General features: G+C 30.9%; 1 long non-coding RNA gene across 1 annotated transcript; it reads left to right on the forward strand.

Moving 5' to 3' along the window:
* Positions 1–15,564: 15,564 nt before the first annotated feature.
* LOC128290672 (uncharacterized) lies at positions 15,565–17,036 on the forward strand. The gene is made up of 3 exons (XR_008280461.1): positions 15,565–15,646; positions 16,117–16,203; positions 16,830–17,036. It is a non-coding gene; the product is annotated as an uncharacterized LOC128290672 (long non-coding RNA).
* Positions 17,037–19,337: the final 2,301 nt, after the last annotated feature.

The raw sequence follows: 19,337 nt of genomic DNA on the forward strand, positions 1-19,337 counted from the left end.
AAAGAATGAGACAATGATTAAAATAGGTTTTCACATGGACAGATCGAATCTCATCCCCTAAAACCAAATACTAAATAAATCCCTTCTTTTTTTCTTAATGCATTTCTAACTACATAGTGAGGTTTTTGTTTACATGGCTGACATAAAGCATCCATTTTTCTCACCCTTTATCAGGTTATCTAATCGTAGCCACACTCACCCTATCAAAGTTCAACGAATTTCGTTGCCAAGTGTCGGGTATCGGATTCTATTGGCAATATTCTTTAACATTTGACTCTTTGAATATGAATATATGTTAAACGTGATGGTTAAATTTCTATTTCAATTTCTTTACTTTTTTTATATTATATAAAAACGTTAAATTTTAATTTGGTATATTTATTTATTTAGTCTTTTAACTTTATAAAAAAAAGTCATTTTAATTCTTCATGTATTTTTTACATTTTTTAGCCCTTAAACTTACGTTATTTGTCAAATCACTCCAAAATGAATAGAAAAGTTAATATTGTTAATTGCTTACGTGGTATACATGTGAATTGTCACGTCAAAAATTAATTAATTTTTTAAAATTTAAAAAATAAAATTAATAAAATTATAAAAAGTATTAAAAAGTATAAATATTATAAAAACGTGATTTTTTAAAAATTAATTAATTGCTAATGTGACATATAACGCCCTCAACCCATCCTAGACATTAAACTTGAGTTCGGGAGATTACATTAGCCATCAAAATGGCTCAATAAGCTATCAGAGTTTATCAAAACAATCATTTTAAAATGTTTGCTTATTTTAGAAGAAAACTTACATGTTCCTTATAGCGGTGACCACTTTTGAAACCATAGTTAATTTTCCTACTTATTTATTATTCAGACTTTATCTATAATCTAGCAATGGAAAGGTGATATCAATTCATATTTTTAATAATAACCAAATTTCATGAATAATTAATTAATTTCCATATTTCAATATCCTATTATGAAACTAAATGTTATGCATGCAATTTAAACTCAAAACCTAAGTCCTATGCCACAATTCAAAAATAAAATAATATAGTCTCGAATTATGAAAAATTTCAAATAATAAATAAAAAATAAAAACAATTTCAAGTCGAGACCTTCTGGAGGTCGCGTCCACGTCCTAACATGGTGGGTTATCTGTAAATATGGAAATTAAAAGGGGAATGAGCTTAAGAAGCTTAGTGTGAGTCTGGTCACAAATAAACCAGTGCAGAATAATAAACCAAGCATACATAATAACAATATTTAGTATAATAGCAATGGTATAGTATAGTAGAATTTGACAGTTCATTCGAGCATGCTTATGAGTGTCAATGCAACGCAATTTTAGTTTAACAAAAAATGTCCTACCCAATCACTACACTACACAGTAAGAGTTCTCAGAACTCTTCCAACCAAAACACTCCAATTTGTAGATGAACCACTAGTATTTGCAGACAAGTTGCCAGTAGGTTGTGGATGCACAACATATTTGCAGATAAAAGCTCCCAGTAGTTTGTGGACGAACCGCTAGTATTTTTAGTTAAACGGTTTGCAAACAAACCACCAGTAGGTTGTGGATGCACAACAGATTTGCAGATAAAAGCTACCAGTAATTTGTGGATGAACCACCAATGTTGCAAATTATTAAACTATCAGTACTTCCTCCTTTCAATTGTCCCACCCCACCCCATGCAATGCAATATGACATGCTAGTAACAGTACAAAAATAGTAAACATGCTTAACATGTATTTGGTTCAACAGTAGCAGTAGACATGCTTAACATGTTTTTGGTTTAACAGCAATAGTAGACATGTTTAGCATGTATTTGATTCAACAATGACAGTAGGCATGTAATCAGTAATACAATGGTAAGAATAACAATATCAATTCATTAGAAAGACAGTGGCAGTAGACATATAATAATCACATATCATCAATATATAGTAGTAATTCAATCATTAACTTACAAATTCTAGCATGTTCATAATATCAGAGAACTCAATTAAGTGAATAAAATTTATAAAATCAATCTGGGGATAATCCAAGGATTAAGCTGAACAATTCACAAAATTTTGTGCAAAATTGTAAAATAGTGGCCACGTGGTCGTGTGGCCAGGCCATGTAACAGACTGTGGTAGTGTGGCAAATGTAAAAATCTACCTACAGGAAGGACACGACCATGTGGCAGCCCGTGTGGAAGGTTGGTTCACGAACTAGCCTAGAGTTTGCAGGGCACATGGCCACGTGAAGGGCTGTGTGGTCCACATGCCTATGCGAGAGACTGTGTGACCCTATTCCTACACACGATCACCACTGATTCACTTGGGATAGAATACACACCTTTCACCGGGAGTCCAATCGACATTTCTCGCGGCCAAACCTAATCTAATCCACCTAAATCAAGTCTTTCAACGATAAATTTGCACGAATTAACATTGCGTATCAAGATTTAAAAAGATGTACGAAAGATTTTGACAAGATTTGTAAAAGATCATTTAGTCAATCACAAGAATAACGTGGATAGAAATTCTACAAAAATTTGAGATTAATCATCGAGATTGATATGTACTTGTTGATTCTTGGCAAAGATTAAGGATGTTATTTGATGGTACCGCTAAGAAATCAAGAATGAGGTTGATCCGATACAAGAAAGAAAATATTCAATAACAAAAGATAAAAAATTATGATGTAAAAGAGAGGAAAGGAAAGAAATATGAGAAAAAATAGGGATAGGAAAGAAAAGTTCTAATTGGAGTTGAAGAGGAAACAAAATCCATGTCTTTTTTTTTTTTTTTGATAAAAAACAAAATCCATGTCTATTTGGGAAAAATTGGACTAAATAGCTAGGGTTTGAGAACCCTAAAGGGCGGCATGGTAATTTACCCTTGCTACCGAAAATAAAAGGAAAAGGATTAGGTGGCTCAAAATGGAGTATATAAGGGGAAAGCAAGCTCTTTTACTACTACGCCTAAAACTTATTTCTTGTCTAAATTTTAGACTTGACAATATTTATTTTAGTGTGGCTTTTATACTAATTTGCTAAAAATAAAAGGAAAAGAAATGGTAAAAGAGTAGCTTGAAACCTAGGACCTCTAGGGAGAGCATTTAACTACTTAACCACCAAGCCTAATTCAATTCTTGATTATATATTTCAATTAACACCCTATATTTGGAGGCGTGACATGGCATACATGTGGCAATTCACGTGGTCAACAAAGTTAACAAACATTCAATTTTTCATTCATTTTGGGGGTGATTTGACAAACAATGCAAGTTCAATGGCTAAAAGAGACGAAAAATTAAATGAAGGGCTAAAATGATTTTTTTTTTGTAAAGTTGGAGAGCCAAATAAGTCATTATTCCTTTTAGTTTTGATTATTATATTTTTCTCAAATTTGAGATTTAATCTCTATATTTTAATTTAATTTTGACATAATTTTGTACCTCAACTCTTTCAATATCATTAGTTAGTCTAAACATTTTATTTTGATTAAAATGTTAATGTGAATTTTTAAGAATTGTTAACATTGTTTAAATTCTCTATTAAACTTAGGTCCATTACAATGTCATATTTTTGTTAAAATTCCTTAATAAATTTAGGCTCGTTACAACGTCATTTTTTGTCACATGGATATTAACTTATTTTTGATACAATGTCAAGAACTAAGCATTACCTCTCTCTAATCCTTAGCTTCTGCATCGACCCGATTTAATTATACTATCGGAGTGAAACAAGGGATCTAAACAAGAGCAAAGGCTAGACTATATGAGTAACAAGTAAATCCTTTGTATGTAAAAAATCTCGATATATTTTTGGGATAAATAAGGTGAATCGCAAGGCCTAAGACGACCCATAAAGCATTTGATCACGATCAACTTTGTACATTTGAACCCACGTCTTTCTACGCTGATAACAATACTGATGTCAATTAAGTTAAATTTCAAAATTTTAAATTAAAAAAAAGTAAAGAAATTAAATTCTTAAAAAAAAAAATATTAAATTCTCAAACTTTTAAATTTCTACTTGATAATTTAGTAAAATAAATAAATAAATACTCCACCAACGTAAAACGTAGGTCACTATACTAATTTAATTTAATTTAATTTATTGAGTCAATCAAAGAAAAATAAAGGAAGAAATAAAATCAATTTGATAGTAAAATAATGTAAATATATGTGAAATTTGTCTTAGATTTGAATCAAATCTGAGTGAAACATTATTTTGTTTTCAGTAACATAAACCCAAAACTCTGATATGAATACCCCACGTTTGGTTGAATGAAACAAACCCAAATTTAATCTAAAAAAATTAAAAAAAAAAAGTATTTTCCTTTAAAGTCGAGAAGTAAGATTAATGTCCATCTCATCATAAACATGTATTTTAGATTAAATCCATGCATGCAATAAGTTTTGATTACTCCCATTTAAGCTTCGGACCAACCCTTTCCTTGGTTTCAAACCCACAAATAACACATAATGTCGGTAGCAATGTAACGCCCCCTTTACCCGAGACCGTCGCCGGAGTCGAGCACGAGGCATTACTAAACTTATTTGAGCACTTAAACAAATTCAAACAATTTATATCACACTTTCCAGACAAGCTGTCCAACTGTGTCATAGTTGCTAAATAATTCATATCTCGAGTTATAAAACTCGAAATCCAAATCCGTAAATTTTCTATGAATTTATACTCATATATCTACTTACCAATTTTTTTCTAGAATTTTTGGTCAAGCCAATTAGTACAGTTTATTATTTAAAATCTCCCCTGTTTCAGGGTTTGACTACTCTGACCTTTGTGTATTACGAATCAGATATCTCTCTGTACAGAGTTTCAATGACTATGTCGTTTGTCTCTAATAAAACTAGACTCAATAAGGAATCTGTACATATAAAGTATGGCTTCTAATTATCTTTGTAAAATTTATGGTGAATTTCCAAAGTCAGAACAGGGGATCCAGAAATCGCTCTGGCCCTGTTTCACAAAAATTTAAACATCTCATAAAATATAGCTCATATACCTGTTTTGCTTCTTCCATATGAAAATAGACTCATCGAGATTCGATTCCATAATTTATTCATTATTTAATTCCATTTCTACTATTTTTAGTGATTTTTCAAAGTCAAACTACTGTTACTTACGAAAACTGTTTTAGTACAAATATTGTTAACTAGTTTATAACATCTTTACTTCAATTCATTCAAACTCTATACATGCCATATAAATCTTCAAACTTAAAACAAAAGCTACCGAATTGATCCGGATAGTGTGCTTTGTTGTGTTGATCCGATCTACCCACTTCACTTCAAGTCAATCTACATAAAAATATTAAACACACACAAGTAAGCTTATTGAAGCTTAGTAAGTTCATAGGTTAAAAGTAATGCTTACCAAACATAATATTTCCAAACAATACCAAAACACTTACTAAAGTTTCCTGCGATTCACAACCATTGTTATAATAATTCACATAGTTGAGCTCAACAGCAACAACTACTCAATCTCTTCCATTTGGATCACTTCTCTTTTATTTCTTATAATCAAATTAGGAAACGGCTTACGAAATTGAGTACGTCGTTGCTCAATGCCACGATTCACAACTCAGTATGGTTTTCCTCATTGAAATACCATACCTACATTTTTTTAACTCGGTATGGGAAATGCCATACCTACATTTCTTAACTCAGTATGGATTTGATAATATCATACCTACATTTCACACTTTGCCATGGAACAACCATGGTCTTATCCGTTAATTCATCACACGTCACGATACGAACGTACTCAATCCTGCGTTTTTCCTAATTTGCATTTCCACATTTATTCTTTCATTAACAAAATCTACACAATCCCACAACAAATTAGTATATAATAACACATTATATACTTCAATCATTCACAAATAAACATCTAATTTCAACCATATGAACTTACCCGGCTAATTTGTAGAAGATATTGAAATTTTGGGACTATTCGCAACTTTTTCTTTTCCTCGTTCTTCTTTGGATTCTTGATCTATAATATAAAATATTTCTACTCATTAGCATTTATTTGATTTCTATTTCACTTCACAATTTATGCTGTTCAAATTTCGAAATTGCACTTTTACCCCAAAATTTACATTTTCACAATTTAGTCCCTACTCAATTCACCCATCAATTGAACTAATTTTTCTCAATTAACACTTTATTTTATCATTATAAACTATTTCAAAATCTTTTATATTCTGAATTTCAACAGCAACCTTCAATTCACAACTTTTTCACAATTAGGTCCTAAATATCATTTCCTATCAAAATCACTTAATAAAACCACCTTAATATGAAATTAGAACTTAAATTTCATAATAATTCATCATAAAATTCCTTATCCATCCAGGGTAACTTCCAATTTCACCCATAAAATCAAAAACTAATGAATTCTACAAGTGGACCTAATTGTAAAAGTCATAAAAACATAAAAATTATCAAGAAAAAGCAAGAATTAGACTCACATGATGTAAAAATATGAAAACCAGCTTTCTCCAGACCTTCTATGGCGTTTTGGCTGAGAAATTATGAAGTAAATGTCTAGATTTTTCAATTACATCATTATTTAACTATTAACTTTTATCTATTTCCAATTTTGCCCTTGTTCACATTGTTTTCTTGCTTATTTCATACCCAAACCGTCCAGCCATTAACCTTTGGGTCTAATTGCCCTTTAAATCCATCTTTTTAAATACTTAAGCTATTTACTCACAATTTAACAAATTTTATGCTATTTTCAATTTAATCCTTTTCAATTAATTAGCCATCCAAACGTTAAAATTTTCTAACTGAAACTTTAATACTAACTCAATGACACTCCATAAATATTTACAAAAATATTTATAGCTCGATTTTCAACTTTGAGGTCTCGATACCCCATTTTTGACCCGTTTGACCTAATAAATTCTTTTAATTCACTAATTTCACCATTTCACAAATTCTTCTAAATTCTTACTTGACTCATAAATATTAAATTACTATCTTGTTCAATCTTATTTGTCGAATTTAGTGATCTCAAATCACCATTTCGACACCACTTGAAAATTAGGTAGTTACAACTCTTCCCCTTTAAAAATTTCGTCCTCGAAATTTGTTACTGAAAATAGATTTGGATCTGTGATCTTATTGACTCCTCTGTTTCCCAGGTTGCCTCCTCCATACCATGTCGATGCCATAATACTTTAACCAATGGTACTCTTTTGTTCCGCAATTCCTTAACTTCACGAGCCAAAATCTTCTTGGTTCTTCCGAATAAGTCATATCTGGTTGAAGCTCAATTTCAGTATGGGGAATTACGTGTGAAGGATCGACCTATCTTGCCTTAACATAGACACATGAAACACATTATGAATCTTCTCAAGTTAGGAGGTAAAGCCAAACGATAAGCCACAGGACCAACCCTTTCCACAATTTCATATGGCCCTATGAATCTCGGACTTAATTTTCCTTTTACCAAATCGTAACACCCTTTTCCATGGTGAAACTTTTAGAAATACTCGATCACCACTGCATATTCTATGTCTCTTCGTTTTAAATCCGCATATGACTTCGACGATCTGAAGGCGACTTTTAGACTATCTCGAATAATCCGGACTTTCTCTTGGTTTCTCGAATCAAATCAACCCCAACTATTTTGATTCACTCAATTCAGACCAACACAATGGAGTCTTGCATTTTCTACCATAAAGAGCCTCAAATGGTGTCATTTTTATACTAGACTGATAGCTATTGTTGTAAGCAAACTCGATAGCGGTATATACCTTTCCCAACTGTCACCAAACTCGAGTATACAACATCTTAACATATCTTCTAAAATTTGAATCACTCGCTCGATTGTCCATCTGTTTGAGGATGAAATCTTTGTACTAAAATTCAATCTGGTGCCTAAGGCTTCTTGCAATTTATTCCAAAATCTTGAAGTAAACCTCGGATCCCGATGCGAAATGATAGATATTGGAACTCCATGTAGTCTCACAATCTCGACACATACAATTACGCTAACTTATTAAGTGAAAAATCTATTCGATTGAAATAAAGTGTCTTGACTTTGTCAATCTATCAACAATCACCCATATCGAATCTTTCTTTCTCGGAGTCACAGGCAATCCTGACACAAAATCCATTGAAATATGCTCCCACTTCCATTCAGGAATCATAATGGGTTGTAATAAACCCGTTGGCACTTGATGCTCTGCTTTAACTTTGCGGCAAATCAAACATTTTGCAATAAATTCGAAATTTCTCTTTTCATACCAGCCACCAATATGTCTTTTTCAGATCACCATACATTTTGTACTACCGGATGAATAGAATACATACTATTATGTGCTTGAGAAAGAATATCATTCTTTAAATCGAATTATTGGGAACACAAATCCTATTATGATAGCGCAATATACCTTCATCATCAATACTGAACTCTGAATCTAAATTATCCCGAACCATTTGTCGTTTCAGCACCAATTTTGGATCTTCATTCTGCAGCTTCTGAATTTGTTGAAGAAACATTGGTTTTACCTTTAATTCTACTAATACAACACCTTCTTCATTAAGAGCCAAATGAGCATTCATTGCGAAGTGCAAACAAGGATGACTTTCGACTCGATGCATCAAGAACTACATTAGCTTTCCTGGATGATAGTCAATAACCAAATCATAGTCTTTCAAGAACTCTAACCACCGTCTCTGTCTTAAGTTCGGTTCCTTCGAGTCGATAAGTATTTCAAACTTTTGTGATCCGTATACATATAACACTTCTCACCATATAAATAGTGTCTCCAAATTTTAAGGCAAAAACAATTGCAGCTAACTCAAGATCATGTGTAGGGTAATTCTTTTCATGTGGTTTTAATTGCCGTGAAGCATAAGCCACCACCTTTCCCGATTGCATTAACACACAACCCAAACCACTTAAAGATGCATCATTTGTACACAACATACGGTATACCGATTCGGTTGAGTTAAGACCGGAGCTTCATTAACATTTTCTTTAAGCGATCAAAGCTCACGACATTCATCGAGACCACATAAACTCAACATTCTTACGTAATAAACGAGTCATTGGTGAAGCAATCATGGAAAAATGCTTTACAAAAGCGGCGATAGTATCCTGCTAATCCCGAAAACTTCGCACTTGATTTACATTCTTGGTGTTTTCCAATTCACCACCGCCAAACTTTACTTGGATCCACACGAATTCCTTGATTGATATAATATGACCCAAAATCCAACCTCATGAAGCCAAAACTCACATTTACTAAATTTCGCATATAACTGTTTTTTCTCTCAACGTCGTAGTACAATTCTCAAGTCTTTGTGCATGTTCGGATTCGTCTTTGAATAGACCAATATGTCATCAATAAATACCACCACAAATCTATCCAAATAAGACTGAAAAATTCGATTCATTAAATCCATAAATGCAGCGAGGGCATTCGTTAAACCAAAAGGCATTACCAAAAATTCGTAGTGACCATACCGAGTTCAAAAGCGTCTTTGGCACATCACACTCTTTAACCTTCGGTGATAATACCCAGATCTAAGGTCTATTTTTGAGAACACTGCAGCACCTTTCAGTTGATCAAACAAATCATCGATACGAGGTAATGGATATTTATTTTTAATTGTTACATTATTCAACTGCCTGTAATCAATACACAATCGCAACGAACCATCTTTCTTTTTCACAAATAAGACAGGTGCGCCCCAAGGTGATGTACTCGGTCTGATGAACCCTTTATCCAATAACTCTTGCAACTGTGTCTTCAACTCTTTTAACTCAGCTGGTGCCATTCTATACGGTGTTATTGATATTGGAGCTGTACCCGGAATTACATCAATTGTGAATTCAACCTCACGATCTGGGGGTAAACCAGGTAATTCCTCAGGAAACACATCAGTAAACTCATTAACAACTGACAATCGTTCCATCTTCAATTCAGAACCCCGAGTATCAAGAATATAAGCTAGAAATGCTTTATTACCTTTCCGAATCAATTTTCGAGCTGTAAAGGCTGAAATAATTCTGACATCATTCTTTTTATCCCCAAACTCAGCTGAAACTATTTCCCCTGTCTGACATTTTAAATCAATCCGTTTTTCTCTACAATTCACTATGGCATCGTGTTCAATCAACCAATCCATTCCAAGAATAACATCAAATTCTGGAAGGTAACAACATTAAATCAGCAGAGAATTCACGACCTTGTATTTTCGGTGGACAATTCCGACATATTAAATTAACCAACACACTTTGCCCTAGTGGATTAGTGACTTGCAATTCAAGGTCATGGACTCAACGGTCATTTTCTTTTCTGACACTAATGCAGTGCAAATATATGAATGTGTAGATCCGGGATCAATTAAAGCATACAGAATCATCAAAAGATAGAAATTACCAGCTATCACATCGGAGCAAAAGCTTCTTCCCTTGCCGGATAGCATATGTACGCAGGTACTCTTGTCTCGATCGGGTGCAGATATCTCGTTCGAATGAACAGTCCAGTAGCACTACTTTGACTGAACGTTTACCTTTTGAGGAGTATTTGCTTGCTTCTCCCTTGTTCTCTATCTTCTTTTAATAATTGAGGACAGTCCGAATAAAATGATCAGTTCCACCACATTTATAGCAAGCTCGGCTCTTCCCCAACACTCACCAATATGAAATCTACCACAATTTTTACATCTAAGTCTCGGAATATTTTGCACACTACTAACACTAGCTGCTGGTTTCTTAGTTACTCCGACATCTTGTTGAGTCGTTTCTTTGTTATTCGATCGTTCGGATTATAACAGTCGACCGAATCATTTCTGAACTTTTGGCGAAAAATTCAAAGTTGGTCTAGAGAAACTTCTTTTGTATACCTCTTTACCTCTTCTTTCTCTTTGCATCTTTCATTATACACTTCTTCCATCTTTTGAGCTCGATCGACGAATCACAAATTCGAATCTCTGTACCTCCAATCATCATTCGATTTCATCATTAAGCCCTTCTTCAAATCTAATGCACATTTCTTCCTCTGTCGGTACAACATCCGAGCATATCTCTTGAGATACACAAATTCTCTTTCATATTCGCCATTGTTTTATTCCTTGTCGAAGATCAAGAAATTCTCTTCTTCTTATCTAAATATCTCTTTCCCACATACTTCTTCTTAAATTCGTTTTGGAAGAATTCCCACTAAGTTTATCTGCGGTACCATCGCCTCAATGGTTTCCCACCAATTATACGCTTCTTCTTTCAATAAGCGCACATCCCAAATAGTCCTCAGGAGAACACATCATCTGCTTTAAAACTCTCTCCAAACTCTTTAACCAATACTCGCTTTAACCGGATCATCGTCCGATCTCCTCGAAATTCTTCACTCCAAACTTTCGAGTTTTTCAATTGGTGTTCTTTTGCTAGATTCATCTATTAAAGGAGGAGCAACCGGGTTGTATGGCGGTGGTACAGAGGGGAGGAGGAGGTTGTTGTGCCTGACTTCTTCCTTGTATTGTTTCATGATACCACTGATTCATTAATCCGTAAATCATATTTTTAAGTTCTTCCTCTCTCATCAAAGAAATCGGGACATTACCACTTGTTCCCTGCTCAGAAGTCTGTATTCTACTATTAACTTCCTCTTCCTGACTAGCACCATCGGGTCTATCAGACATCTTTACAATCTATAACAAAAATTAGTAATTAGATCGGATCATTCACATCACACTATCACAGATTTATATGGCATGTATTTTTAAACACTTTACACATCAAATTCGTTTCGAGAATCGACTAAACCAGGCTCTGATACCAATAAATGTAACGCCCCCTTTACCCGAGACCGTTGCCGGAGTCGAGCACGAGGCATTACTAAACTTATTTGAGCACTTAAACAAATTCAAACAATTTATATCACACTTTCCAGACAAGCTGTCCAACTGTGTCATAGTTGCTAAATAATTCATATCTCGAGTTATAAAACTCTAAATCCAAATCCGTAAATTTTCTCTGAATTTATACTCATATATCTACTTACCAATTTTTTTCTAGAATTTTTGGTCAAGCCAATTAGTACAGTTTATTATTTAAAATCTCCCCTGTTTCAGGGTTTGACTACTCTGACCTTTGTGTATTACGAATCAGATATCTCTCTGTACAGAGCTTCAATGACTATGCCGTTTGTCTCTAATAAAACTAGACTCAATAAGGAATCTTTACATATAAAGTATGGCTTCTAATTATCTTTGTAAAATTTATGGTGAATTTCCAAATTCAGAACAGGGGATCCAGAAATCGCTCTGGCCCTATTTCACAAAAATTTAAACATCTCATAAAATATAGCTCATATACCTGTTTTGCTTCTTCCATATGAAAATAGACTCATCAAGATTCGATTCCATAATTTATTCATTATTTAATTCCATTTCTACTATTTTTAGTGATTTTTCAAAGTCAAACTACTGTTACTTACCGAAAACTGTTTTAGTACAAATATTGTTAACTAGTTTATAACATCTTTACTTCAATTCATTCAAACTCTATACATGCCATATAAATCTTCAAACTTAAAACAAAAGCTACCGAATTGATCGGATAGTGTGCTTTGTTGTGTTGATCCGATCTACCCACTTCACTTCAAGTCAATCTACATAAAAATATTAAACACACACAAGTAAGCTTATTGAAGCTTAGTAAGTTCATAGGTTAAAAGTAATGCTTACCAAACATAATATTTCCAAACAATACCAAAACACTTACTAAAGTTTCTGCGATTCACAACCATTGTTATAATAATTCACATAGTTGAGCTCAACAGCAACAACTACTCAATCTCTTCCATTTGGATCACTTCTCTTTTATTTCTTATAATCAAATTAGGAAACGGCTTACGAAATTGAGTACGTCGTTGCTCAATGCCACGATTCACAACTCAAGATGGTTTTCCTCATTGAAATACCATACCTACATTTTTTTAACTCGGTATGGGAAATGCCATACCTACATTTCTTAACTCAGTATGGATTTGATAATACCATACCTACATTTCACACTTTGCCATGGAACAACCATGGTCTTATCCAATCAATTCATCACACGTCACGATCTGAACATTACTCAATCCTGCGTTTTTCCTAATTTGCATTTCCACATTTATTCTTTCATTAACAAAATCTACACAATCCCACAACAAATTAGTATATAATAACACATTATATACTTCAATCATTCACAAATAAACATCTAATTTCAACCATATGAACTTACCGGCTAATTTGTAGAAGATATTGAAATTTTGGGACTATTCGCAACTTTTTCTTTTCCTCGTTCTTCTTTGGATTCTTGATCTATAATATAAAATATTTCTACTCATTAGCATTTATTTGATTTCTATTTCACTTCACAATTTATGCTGTTCAAATTTCAAAATTGCACTTTTACCCCAAAATTTACAGTTTTCACAATTTAGTCCCTACTCAATTCACCCATCAATTGAACTAATTTTTCTCAATTAACACTTTATTTTATCATTATAAACTATTTCAAAATCTTTTATATTCTGAATTTCAACAGCAACCTTCAATTCACAACTTTTTCACAATTAGGTCCTAAATATCATTTCCTATCAAAATCACTTAATAAAACCACCTTAATATGAAATTAGAACTTAAATTTCATAATAATTCATCATAAAATTCCTTATACATCCAGGGTAACTTCCAATTTCACCCATAAAATCAAAAACTAATGAATTCTACAAGTGGACCTAATTGTAAAAGTCATAAAAACATAAAAATTATCAAGAAAAAGCAAGAATTAGACTCACATGATGTAAAAATATGAAAAACCAGCTTTCTCCAGACCTTCTATGGCGTTTTGGCTGAGAAATTATGAAGTAAATGTCTAGATTTTTCAATTACATCATTATTTAACTATTAACTTTTATCTATTTCCAATTTTGCCCCTTGTTCACATTGTTTTCTTGCTTATTTCATACCCAAACCGTCCAGCCATTAACCTTTGGGTCTAATTTCTCTTTAAATCCATCTTTTTAAATACTTAAGCTATTTACTCACAATTTAACAAATTTTATGCTATTTTCAATTTAATCCTTTTCAATTAATTAGCCATCCAAACGTTAAAATTTTCTAACGAAACTTTAATACTAACTCAATGACACTCCATAAATATTTACAAAAATATTTATAGCTCGATTTTCAACTTTGAGGTCTCGATACCCCATTTTTGGCCCGTTTGACCTAATAAATTCTTTTAATTCACTAATTTCACCATTTCACAAATTCTTCTAAATTCTTACTTGACTCATAAATATTAAATTACTATCTTGTTCAATCTTATTTGTCGAATTTAGTGATCTCAAATCACCATTTCCGACACCACTGAAAATTAGGCCGTTACAAGCAACGTACCGACTTTCCAGACTCTTCTAAACCCAAAAATTTATTTAATATTAGATTATAGCAAATGAAAATAATTATTTAATATATTTATTAAGAATTGATATGAAAATGAAATATTATTTTAATTTAAAATAATAAAATTAAGAGAATATTTTGAGTTCAAATCTTATCATAAATATATATTTTAATGATTGAGATGGGATCCGAACATAAATATTATTATCATTTTAAAAGAAATATGTGACAATATTTTTAGTAAATTCATGATAATTTTGATGTTCTTTTAGAGTTTGAGAAAATCTCTTTCAACAATGTAATTACAAGATTTAAAGTTGAATTGTATTTAAAATTATTGCAATATATCGGAATATGACTACTCGTTATGTGATTTGATTTTTATTTTATTTTAAAAAATAATATTTTTTATAATTAATTTGTTTTTATTTTATTTTATTAAACATATAAATGTTTAAAAAATTATTAATCTTAACCAAAATTCATTTTGTCTTTAGTTAAAAGTTAAAATTGAAACGATATTTAATAAGAAAATAAAAGAAATATTCTATAAAATAATTTAACCTTAAATATTTTTATCATCTAAAGAAAAGATAAAATTGGATGTTATCTATCATCTTAAAAATACATTATTAAAAAATACTATAATATTATTGTGTGGCTTAATTTAAACTAATTTATTTTTATTAATAAATTTTAACAAAATACTAAGTCATTATTATAAAAATAAAATATTATAATATAATTGTAACATCCCGAAATAGGGCCTAAGCGGAACAGTGGTTGTGAAACCACAAATCCGAGGTAGAAAAATTTATTTTATTATTATTTTGAGGTTCATGGTATGATTACATGATTGTGTGAAAATTTCGTGATGAAATTCTATGCATAAAGTGCTTAAGTTGAGGTTAGGGACTAAATCGAATAATTTGCAAAACTTGCATTCTATAAGTTTTTAGTATGAAATTGCTTTGGAATATTAATTAGGAGGGTTTAAATAAAATTTGACCAATTTTAAGTTCATGGACAAAAATTAGGACATGAAAGGAATTTTGAAAGTTTAGTAAGGAGGGCAATTTGGTCATTTGGATATTAAATGAATTAAAAGGAAAATAACACAAAATGGTCATCTTCTCAATTAGTTTCTGCCGATTTTTGCTCTCCTCCATAGCTGGGGTTTCTTCAACTTTCAAGCTTCATAGTAAGTGATTCCAAGCCTCGTTTTTAATAATCTTTACGTTTTTTGAGTCCCGGTAACTTGATTAAGCTTATTCTAGCAATAATTCAACCTAGGGTTCATATTTGGAAAAATATCCATAGCTAAAATTTGTGTATTTTGGTGTTTTATGATAGAATATGAGGTTTTAAATTATGTTAAACAACTTATGCTACTCGGTTTTAAGTGAAAACGAGTAAAAGGGCTTAAATCGGAAAAAAATACCAATAGTCATAAGTATATGTTAGAGTGTGATTTTGATATTGCAATAGAAGGAAAAAATGATCAGCATGTCATAAAACATAAGAAAATAGGATGAAATTTAATTTACGAGCCTTGGGGAAAAAGTGCAAATATGTGAAAGTTTAGGGGTAAAAATATAATTTTTCCAAAGTTTGGGTCAAGGACTGTTTTAATAAATGTGAATATTAAATAAGTTAAATTTGCTATTATAGATCAAGAAGAACGAAATTCGGGAGTAGATCGGGGAAAAGAAAAAGTAAAGGACTAAATTGTAAAGTTTAGTCACATTTTGTATCAAGGTAAGTTACAGTAAATAAATGCAATATTCTTTTATTTTACATTATTATTGTCAATTTCCAGCATTTATATATTTATGTTATGAAAATATTTAAAGTCGAATTTAAGGTGAAGTGACAGAGGAAAAGTGTTAGAAAGCCCCGGTTGAACCTTAGAAATGTTAGGATATTAGGGTTGACAAGACAGAACAGAAATGAGCCATGTAAGTCCATATTAGAAATATGGCTTTGGAGATAGGATTCAGCCATGTAAGTCCATATTATATATGGCATTGGAGACAGGAATAATTCATGTAAGTCCATGTCAAAGACATGACATTGGCAGGATATTGAAAGACAGGAACGACCCTAGTATCCTTAGTATTCCGAGTGGTTCAACGGGTCAGGGTACGAGTTAAATTACAGTGAATTAACAGCAAAGGAAAAGTAGATTATATTTATGAAAAAGAAAAGGTCAGGTAAGAAAAAAGGTAAGGGAATAAAGAAGAAGATAGAAATTGAGAAGTAAAGAAATTTATTATGTTAGATGATATTATGCATAATTATCCATTATGTTGAATGTTGTGATTTATTTGTTTGTAAGCTTACTAAGCCTAGTGCTTAATCTCTTTATTTTCTTCTTCTTATAGTACTTATCTAGCCACTCGGGGATCGAAGGAAACGTCGGAGGCCGATCACACTATCAAAGAAATAACTCGGTATAATTAGACGTTTTGTTTTGGGTATGGCATGTATAGAAACTTAGCTACTTTTGGTATAATATGAACAATGAATGATGTGTAAATACTTGCTAGTGATTAGCTAATAAAATGGCCGATGATATACATGTTTATTAATATGTATGATTGAATGGTGATTATCACATGAAAATTATGAAAAATGTGAAAGTAACCTAAAAACAGATTCAAGTAACAGAAATTATGTAACTTTGAAAAATCACTAAAAATTGTAGAAACATAGTTTGAAGATTAATAATATATGAAATTAAATCTTATTATGTCTATTTTCTTATGGAATAAGCAAAACAGGTAAAGGTTTTGTATTTTATAAGATATCTGAGTTTTAGTGAAATAGGGCCAGAGTGATTTCTGGATCCCCTGTTCCAACTTTAGAAATTTACCATAAATTTTACAAAAATAATTAGGTGGTGTACTTATTATGGATAGAATCCTTATTGAATCTAGTTTTAATAGAAACAAACGGTACAGTCATATGAATTTTTTACAGAGAGAAAAGTGGTTCGTAGTAAGTAGAGGCCAGTGCAGTCTAATTCTGAAACAGGAGTAACTTTAACTAATAAACTGTACTAATTGGCTAAGTCAAAAATTCTAGAAAAAAATTAGTAGATAGATATATGAGCCTAGTTTCAGGAAAAATTTACGGATCTTAATTTCAAGTTTTGAAACTCGAGAAATGAATTTTTAAGCAACCATGACGCAGAAAAATAGTTTATTCCGAAAATTAAAATAAGTGGTTTAGAGTTGTTTAAAAGGTAAGATAAGTTTAGTAACACCTCAAGCTTGACTCCGGTGACGGTTTCAGGCGTGGGGGTGTTACAATAATTGTGTGGTTAATGTTTTTTTAACATATATAGCTGTTTTATTTAATTATTATAATATTAAATTTTAGTTTTATAAATGTTTTGAATAAAATAATTTTATATTCTCATTTTAAAATTTAAATTAATAAAAAGTGGTTAAAATTATAATAATAAATTCTTTTCAAATTAAAACTTATTAAAATTTTCAATACTCAAATTTGAAATATTTACTATATCAAACATCATTAAAACCAAAAAGAAATTACATAAAAAGCTTATGATATTGCATATGCCAGCAAGTCTAAAAAAATAGGAGTATAAAATTCAGTTTTTGAATAATTTCATTATATGTTATGATCATATTTACTATTTTGATAGGATACTTAAAATTATTTATAGTCCCTCTTTATTTAATTTAAAGAAGTGGATTTAAAGTAACTGTTGTAAATAAATTAAACCATACTATCATAAAAATAAAAATAAAACATTATCTTTACCTCTATAAAAATAAAAATCACATTATTTTTAATTTTTTTTGGTAATTTGAGGAGGAATTTAATAGCTCAATTTTTTTCAAATTTTATCTAAATAGGTGGTTTTCAAAATTCCTCTTAATTTTATTTGATTTAATACACATGATCTCACTATAAAACTACCTATAAAACAACGATAATTTGATTAACAATGAAAACAATATTAAAGCAATTTTAAATTTTTTGGGTAAAAGAAAACATCATAAAAGTGATTACATTAAAACTATATACTATTAAGTGATATTAGTTAAGTAGCCAATACCTGACTTGAGTAACTCTTCTATCGTAATGGAGAATTTAGTAAAAACAAGCATCTCATTATAATTTGATCTTGCAATTTTAACCATATGATCAACAATTTTATTGTGGTCCTTGGGAATATATTGAAAACGTACGCTTTAATTACAATTCAAGAAATGATGAATCAGTCGCAGCTCCTACATCCTACTATTTGTCACACTGCCAACTAAAACAATTTCCACTACTAGAGCATTATCACACTCCACCTCTAATTGCCTAAAGTCAAAATCCCATATTATTTTTAAGTATTCCTCTTCAATTCAAATATTTAGCATAGTGGTCCGGAAAGAACCTTCTAATCGAAACAGGATCATTAAATTAATATAATAATTTGTTATAACTTAATTAATATTTATGAAATATTCAATAATACTCTTAATATTGTGACAATATGTATTCCAAATAGTAAAGAAATTCAATTATAAAATTTATTAAAATGAAAATAAAAATTTAAAATTTAAAATTTAACAATAAAAAATATTAATTGTAAAAATCAAATTACTTGAAAAATTTGAAATACATCCTTTTAAAACTAAAACATTAAATATAAATTGTATAATGAATACTATTATGAAAAGATAAGTAATTTTTTCATAAAAGGTAAAAATGTTACTTAATTAAATGTTAACTTTAATGTTTAAGGTTGAGAAGTTGATAAGTTTATACATTAATTAAATGGCATATAAAATATCTAATTATTCCCTCGATCGATTAAATTAGCAATTATCAACTTTGTAGAAATTTTTAGTTAATTATTAATTTTA

The sequence above is a fragment of the Gossypium arboreum genome, chromosome 3, assembly GCF_025698485.1.
Source record: "Gossypium arboreum isolate Shixiya-1 chromosome 3, ASM2569848v2, whole genome shotgun sequence".
Lineage (NCBI taxonomy): Eukaryota > Viridiplantae > Streptophyta > Magnoliopsida > Malvales > Malvaceae > Gossypium > Gossypium arboreum.